This window comes from Nyctereutes procyonoides, unplaced genomic scaffold, assembly GCF_905146905.1.
Source record: "Nyctereutes procyonoides isolate TBG_1078 unplaced genomic scaffold, NYPRO_anot_genome, whole genome shotgun sequence".
Lineage (NCBI taxonomy): Eukaryota > Metazoa > Chordata > Mammalia > Carnivora > Canidae > Nyctereutes > Nyctereutes procyonoides.
This window is the reverse complement of record NW_026575160.1, coordinates 13,512,501-13,520,957: the sequence shown is the minus strand read 5'-3', so window position 1 is coordinate 13,520,957 and position 8,457 is coordinate 13,512,501. Positions and strand designations below refer to the sequence as shown.

The following is an 8,457-nucleotide window of genomic DNA, read 5'->3' as shown; positions in this document are numbered from 1 at the left end:
TCCCTCTCCCCTATCCCCCTGCTCGTCCTCTCTCATAAATAAATAAAATATATTTTTTAAAAATCTAAGGAATAAAATCAAAACAAAACGTAAAATCTTGCGCTCATTGTGCACCAGGTGGTGTCCTCAATGCTTTTTGTTTGTTGCTTGAGTTGAGCCTCTCCACCACGCTACGTAGCGCATAAAATTGTCACTCCCGTTTCACAGATGAGAAATGGAGGACCAGTGAAGTTAAGTGTTTTGCCCATGGAAAAGGAGAGATTAAGTGGTAGAGCGAGGAAAGGGGCCCCAGAGGTCAGAGTCAGCCCCTGTACCCTGCATGGCACATCCTCCCAGCTGGCTGAACAAATCCTGAGTGTTGTCTCTGCACAGGAAAGGAGAAGGTGAAGTGAGGAGGGGCCCAGCCTAACCTCCTCCCAGCTCCTGGACTTCCCGCAAGCCCTCCATGCAGCACCTCCCTGATGCTGGGCAAACCATGTGTGTCCAGAGTCTGGACCCTTACTGTTGGTGGCAGAGGCTTTTGAGGGAAGATGCGACCCCAGATACAGCCACTGTCAACATTAAGGGGCATGTGACCTACCCCCAGCTAGCGCAAGGAGAGGCTTCTTTAAACATTCTCCAGGAAAAGTTCTGAGGGAGCAGAGGTCAGTCTGGAACTGCCTAGAGATTACTGGGCCCCTCACCCAGCTAGAAATCCTTGCAAGTTCAAAAAGAAAAAAGAATGGAATAACTAATCCTATTGGTGAATCATTCACTAGAACATCTGCACAATCTGATTTGGGGGAAATTTTTAGCTGGGAGATTTCAAAATGTTAATGTCTTGCTAATGTCTCTGCTGCTTTTCAATATATTAATATATTGAATTAATATATTATGCATTAGTAGTGGTATGCTAGTTTTCAATATGTTACTATATCTTTCTTTCCTGAATGTTCTCCCTCTTTCTCTCTCTGGCCATAAAAGTAACCAGTATTTTCACAAAGGCTCTGTGTTATTAATATTTATTGAGAATTTACTACTTGTACGCTCTTTACATGTATTATTTAATCCCTACAACATCCTCATTTTATAGCTGAGAAAACACACAGAGGTTAAGTAACCTGTCCAATGTCAAATAGCAAGGAAGTGGCAAGCTGACAGTCACACCAGGCAGGCTGATCCAGCTCCTTATTATAAATCAGTGCTGTAAAAAAAATAAATAAATAATTTTAAAAATAAAAATAGGGTGAATGGGTGGCTCAGTCGGTTAAGCATCTGCCTTCGGCTCAGGTCATGATCTCAGGGTCCTGGAATCGAGTCTGGCATTGGGCTCCCTGCTTTGAGGGGAGCCTGCTTCTCCCTCAACCCCTTCGCCCTGCTTGTGCTCTCTTCCTCTCTCATGCTTGTGCTCTCTCTCTCAAATAAATATATAGAAATGAATAAACTTAAAAGATAAAAATAAATAAAAGTTTAAAAACCACTTTAATTAATTAATCAGCCCCATGGCATTGGGAAATTCCCTTTACGCTTTCAGGTCTCCTTTTTCCTCACCAGGGAAAGGAAGGGATTGGACCAGATGTTGTGTAACATTTCTTTCCAGCTTGAATATGCCCATTTTCTTGTCCTTGCATGCAAACGATACTTCACCATGTGCTTTGCGGATGGGTGTCCACCAACATTCCCTGCTTGAATTATGGGTGCCATTAATGCTGTAGGGCTGGAAAGGAAACTTGATCTCAGCTGAGACTGACAGTGCCCCTGAGCTATTTATCATTCTTTTGTCCTGCCCCAAACAACCTTTATGCTTCAACTGCCCTCACCCCCTGACCATCTAAATATCTCAACTATCTTAACAAAGTCTCCCCAGACTCTGAAATAACTCAGTAAAAGAACAACATACCTAATGACTCCAGACTGAGGAGAAGAGTGTTCAAATTGATGTTCTTAATACAATTCCCTCTTTCTTCTCCCGGATTCGCAGAATTTCTTCTCACTTATGAATTTTCTAATAAGCCCGGATAGTGGTGTGCTGCTAATGTTTAACAACCAGCTCTCCCAGAAAACAAAAAAAGCCCTGATGGGTAGCATCTGCTGACTTCTGTGGTTTAAATATTCCCACTATGGCTGGTGGTTTCCCACTAATGCCAAGTCACTGAACACAGAGTTGGAAAGAAATATGAGCCAATAGGAGCTGGCACCAGCACACCACTGAGTCTGGGTCATAGTACTATACATTTGTAAGCCTTGCAGCCTAAAGGATTCTTCACGAATTTATTCATTCATCCATTCAACAAACTTTTTTTTATTATACTAGGAACATGAACAAGGTATCTATCAAATGAGCTCTTTATTACAAACCCATTGCCTTATTGGGTTTATTACAAAATAATATTATTTTTCCAATACTCTCCCCGAGAAGTTTCTTGAGACAAGGCAGGTGGAATGATGGCTTTTCTACCTGCAAATAATTCACTTACCCAAACCAGATGAAATGATTTGCTTCTTTTGAGTTAGAAATTCTTTTTTTAAAAAAAGATTTATTTATCTATTCATGAGAGACACAGAGACATAGGCAGAGGGAGAAGCAGGCTCCTCACAGGGAGCCCGATGTGGGACTTGATCCCGGATCCCAGGATCACACACTGAGCCAAAAGCAGACGCTCAACCGCTAAGCCACCCAGGTGTCCCTGAGTTAAAAATTCTTATTAACATTCTAAGCATTGAGGAAAGTGCCATCAGAATAACTTTGACAACAAAACCCAAACTGCTTTATTATAGAAAGTTTACAAAACAAAACCAAAAGCAAACAGCTCACCTCTAGAAAATGCTTATCTACACATAACCCTTCTATAACATCTTTTTTCTACATTGGTATATTCAAGATCTCAGGCATACTTTATGTCTCCATAGGCCTCTCTGAAGTTAAGGAGAGTAACCAAGAATGAGTACCTGGAGTAATTTGTCAGAGCTGTTAACATGTATTTATGTTCAAGAATGTTTATTATTTATAAGCAAGGAAAAATGAAAGCAACCTAAATGTTCGACAAGGGAAAAGTTGAATAAATTATGATGTAGCCATTAGATATTTATGCTTTCAGTAAGTATTTATTAACATTAAAAAAATGCCCTAATTGTAGTAAGTGGAAAAAGTAGCATGTAAAATTTTATAAATAATATAATCCTGATGGTTATTTTTTCAGTCTGTTTGCATTAAAGAAAAAACAAAAAGACATATCAGAAATATATCAAAATCATTACAGTAGCTATCTCTCTTTCTTTTTAAGATTTTATGTATTTATTTGGGAGAGAGAGAGAGAGATTGAGAGCAAGCACACAAAGGGAGAGGGAGAGGGAGAAACAGACTCCCTGCTGAGCAGACAGCCCAACGTGGGGCTCAGTCCAAGGACCCTGAGATCATGACCTGAACAGAAGGCAGATTTTTTTTATAAATTTATTTTTTATTGGTATTCAATTTGCTACATATAGAATAACACCCAGTGCTCATCCTGTCAAGTGCCCCCCTCAGTGCCCGTCACCCAGTCACCCCCACCTCCCGCCCACCTCCCCTTCCACCACCCCTAGTTCGTTTCCCAGAGTTAGGAGTCTTTCATGTTCTGTCTCCCTTTCTGATATTTCTCACTCATTTTTTCTCCTTTCCCCTTTATTCCCTTTCACTATTTTTTATATTCCCCAAATGAATGAGACCATATAATGTTTGTCCTTCTCCGATTGACTTACTTCACTCAGCATAATACCCTCCAGTTCCATTCATGTCAAAGCAAATGGTGGGTATTTGTCGTTTCTAATGGCTGAGGAATATTCCATTGTATACATAAACTACATCTTCTTTATCCGTTCATCTTTCAATGGACACCGAGGCTCCTTCCACAGTTTGGCTATTGTGGACATTGCTGCTATAAACATCGGGGTGCAGGTGTCCCGGCGTTTCATTGCATCTGTATCTTTGGGGTAAATCCCCAGCAGTGCAATTGCTGGGTCGTAGGGCAGGTCTATTTTTAACTCTTTGAGGAACCTCCACACAGTTTTCCAGAGTGGCTGCACCAGTTCACATTCCCACCTACAGTGCAGGAGGGTTCCCCTTTCTCCACATCCTCTCCAACATTTGTGGTTTCCTGCTTTGTTAATTTTCCCCATTCTCACTGGTGGAAGGTGGTATCTCATTGTGGTTTTGATTTGTATTTCCCTGATGGCAAGTGATGCGGAGCATTTCCTCATGTGCTTGTTGGCCATGTCCATGTCAACAAAACTCAAAGACAACCTACAGAATGGGAGAAGATATTTGCAAATGACGTATCAGGTAAAGGGCTAGTTTCCAAGATCTATAAAGAACTTATTTAACTCAACAGCAAAGAAACAAACAATCCAATCATGAAATGGGCAAAAGACATGAACAGAAATCTCACAGAGGAAGACATAGACATGGCCAACAGAAGGCAGATGTTTAACCCACTGAGCTACTCAGGTGCCCCATAGCTATCTGATTGATAGGATTAGGGTGATTTTTTTTCCTCTTGGCGTATTTCTGAAATTTTTTAAATAATGAAAAGAAAACATAAACTAGATTTGAACTCTCAACATTGGAATTAGTTTCTCAGGAATGAAATGATGCATCCCTATGTACATATAGATTCAGTGACCTAGCCATCTCTGTGGATCAGATCTGCCACCCACCTACATACCCACCCAGTCTGACATTTGCCACCACCATCCCCATCCCACTCCCAACCTCCCGAAGTGTCCCAAATCTGGCATAGCAACATAACCTATGTTTTGCAGATATGACTACAACATCCAGCTATTTGGAAGCACCAATGATTACCTTAATTTTTCACATGCCTTTCAGATATCTGGCATTGGGTAAATGCAATCAACCTCACGTAGACATATTTCCAGCTATTAAAAACCAAACACATTTGTGTTATCTCCTGCCCTTGAGGTGCCTGATACAAGGGAAGCATGATTGAGTACCTCACTGATAAGGCTGAACAAATATGTCTTTTGAAACGGGCTACAGGAAAAACCCAGGTTGGAGATGTGCCATACGCGTTAAAATCTAGCTAAATGTGGGTAGAAGGTGGATCTCAATTTAGTGAACTGTGAATTCTAGAATGTTTGTTTAATAAAAGCCATTTTGTGACTTGCCAATCCAAATGGGCTTAAAGCACAATTTTATGAGTCTAAATCAAGGTAGCAAGCATATAATTGGCTCCTGCTCTTAGAAATAGGTAAGAATTATTTATAATGAGCATATCAGTCAAGTATGATTTAGTCCCTCTGATGTGTTTAAAACAACTTACTCAAAATAATAAAAAAGCAACTTATTCCCTTAAGTAGTGCAATGTTTAGCAATCTTATTTTTATTCTTAATTTGCTTACATCCACCTCTCCTCAAGGCAATCTCAAGCCAAAGCCTATCTAAAGCATCATAAATTTCAAACTGCTGAGCTAAATCAATAAGGTTTTATGGTACATCTTAAAAAAAAAAAGAAGAAGAAGAAGAAGCATAACTTAACTAAATGTCGCCAGAGAAATGCACAGAAGTTATTTCTGCCGTAGCTCCTTCACTATGGATGGAGGAACCAAGCAGTTCTATTTTCATTCATGAAGAGAATCTCCTAACAGCGGCCATATCATGGGACATGGACACCCCAAGCAAGAAGAAGCAGGAAAGCAGTTTTAGCTGCCCCTGAAAAAGTTTAGGGGCAGAAATTGCTAATACCAAGGAACATTCTATGGTGGATGGAAATATGTTATCTCTGCTTGGGTATCATTAATTTCATGGAAAAAATTTTATTGACATAATATTTGTTAAACGCCACCTTCACATTCTCTGCTTTATTCTTCTCCACTGCATATGTCACTGACATGCTCCATATCTAACTTTTTAAAAATAATTTTTATTGTTTGCCTCCCCCAGTTAGAATGCAAGCTTCATAAAGGCGTGAGTTTTTCTTTGGGGTTTTGTTTTTCTTTTTGTTTGGTTTTGCTGTATACATTTAGAATGCAGCCAGCACAGGAGCCTGGGCTGGCTCAGTCAGAAGAGTGGGCGACTCTTGATCTCAGGGTTGTGGGTTTGAGCCCCACATTGGGTGTAGAGATCACTACAACAAATAAATAAACAAAAATACATAAATAAACTTAAAAAACAAAGAATGTGCCAGCACATTGGAGATGCCTCAAAAGTAATTGTCAAATGAAACAAGCTCCTCATAATCGAAGAGGATATTCCTGAGACATCTAGGGTGAGGTGGCAAGAGCACTGGATTTGGAGTCCAAAGTAAGTAGCACTTTGCCTGGCTCAAAATAGACACTCAGTGACCATTTTTTGAGTGGAGATGGGTGGATGGATGTTATATGGGTAACTCCCCCTATCTGTGAAATGGGAATAATACTTCATTGTGGGAACAGCTGTGACATCTTAGTTACCTAATAACTCTTTTTTTCTCCTGCCTGATGTAGAGCGAACAGGAACAAGGCAGCGAGAATCCTTGCCGGTAGAAGACAAAGAAAGAAATCATTTCATCTTCCGTGTAAATGAGAGGAGACAGGAATTTGGGTAGAAGTGTATGTTTTTATTCTGTCTTGTAGTGCTGCCAAGCCAAGACAGTGTTTGAGCAGAGAGGCAGGCAAGAGGCAGCCAAGTGGAGCAGGTGAGCGGCCCGCCAGCTTCCAACGAGACACGAGTGAAAAACAGCCTTCAGTTTCACTTCAGTGACCTCCCTGAGCTGAGAGGCATCCAACTGTCAGGCAAGGTGATGAAAACCCTCGGTAGACGCTCCAGATCTTAGTTCTGGTCATTAAGTCTCAAGGGTAATCCAGCCCCAGCTTGCTTGTTCCTAAATTTGTGCTTTTTGCTGCAAGAGATAAAGCCTTCTGCTTTCTCATCCCCATGGAACATCCATTTTTGCCCCATGGGTGGCTTGCTCGGTGAAAGTGGATGTCTTTTGAGTGCAGCCCCCTCTGCTTCGGTGGGCAGACACAGGGAAGGAGGCTGTGTCCTGGGAAACAGCTAGGGTGGAGGTGCAGAAGAAAGCCACAGGCCCACAGTGGGATGAGAGAGGCACCCTCCCCCCCAAGAGTTGCAGGCAGCGTTGGGAAGATGTTCCAGGGTCCAGGGACACGGTTCCTCCTGAAGAAATCTAAAATGCCCATTGGTAGCTAATTGGGGTAACCCTGGTGCAGTAAAGTTTTCTTTGTGCTGTTGCTGCCTTGGGTTCAGGGGTCTCAGCATGTCCCAGAGCTGCTCCTAATGCTGTGCTGCGCTCAAGGAAATCACCTTGTCTTATGACCTCAGCCCTTCATGTGTTTACTGGTTCAAGAGGCAAATTCTCGTCCTACTGATAAGAGGCCCCAGGCTCCGGGGGTCCCCAGCCATTGTTATTTTGAGAGTGAATTGCATCAACCTCTGAGGTCTGTAGGAGGCTAGATGCAGGGAACCTTTTTTTTTTTTTAAGATTTTATTTATTTATCCATGCAAGTCACACAGAGAGAGGCAGAGGCATAGCAGAGGGAGAAGCAGGCGCCCTGCGGGGAGCCCGATGTGGAACTCAATCCCAGGACCCTGGGATCATGACCTGAGCTAAAGGCAGACACCCAACCGCCGAGCCATCCAGGTGCCCCTCTAGGGAAACTTTGCAACCAAACCTCAGAATCAGGAGTCAGGAAAACCCAAACATGCCTTTCTCCCAGAGCTCTGCTAACATAAGCTCTTCTTTGTTAGAAAGTGATGTTCCTACCTCCGTCTGCAGGAAAGGCTAAGGCTGCACAGATGTCCCAAGACCTGGTGTGTGGGCCTTCATGGGCTGGATAATCCAAAAAAAACAGTGAATAGAAGTGAACTGGAAATGGAGCATGCCAGAAGCTGTGCCATTTATCAGTGTCATTCAACCAGCATGGCCTTGGTGCCGGCCCCATGAGAGGTCTGGGAAAAAGTAATATGGGAAGTGTAAAGAAATAGAAGATTCTCCCCTCAATGTCCTTTTCATCCAGGCAGGGAGACAGCCCACGTACACACCCGGCACATGGCAGGGACGGATGTTGATAAACATCTCAGGCAACGAGGACTGGAAGTGTAAAGGGCTGGATGAGCTTTCTAAGGGCTGGGTTGTCTGGGAAAGCTTGGAGAAGAGGTGCCAGCTACCCAGGGCCTTACAGGATGGCTTGGAGGGGGAAGGGAGGAGTGGCACGGTGGAGTGACGAGAGTCTGACACGGATGACATGAGGACGCTCATTTATCCGTCCTGTCCCAACCCGCATGACTCGGACAGTGCCTACACAGCTATAGTTAGGTCTTCCAAGGCAACACTCCCCTTACACCATGAGCTAAACTTCTGACCTGCTTCATGAGGAATGATTATGACATTTCCAATCCTTCACATAGTGTCTGTGTGACGGAGACAAAAATCATTTGTTGCCCAAGTTTTCCAGTTCCCAAACCTCACCCACTACCACTACTGT

At 42.7% G+C, this 8,457-nt stretch overlaps 1 long non-coding RNA gene across 1 annotated transcript; it reads right to left on the bottom strand.

Annotated features, from left to right (window-relative positions):
* Positions 1 to 1,001: 1,001 nt before the first annotated feature.
* LOC129502923 (uncharacterized) lies at positions 1,002 to 2,012 on the bottom strand. Its single transcript, XR_008663074.1, has 3 exons — positions 1,880 to 2,012; positions 1,531 to 1,696; positions 1,002 to 1,183 (listed from the first exon to the last, which is right to left on the bottom strand). It is a non-coding gene; the product is annotated as an uncharacterized LOC129502923 (long non-coding RNA).
* Between the last annotated feature and the right edge of the window lie 6,445 nt (positions 2,013 to 8,457).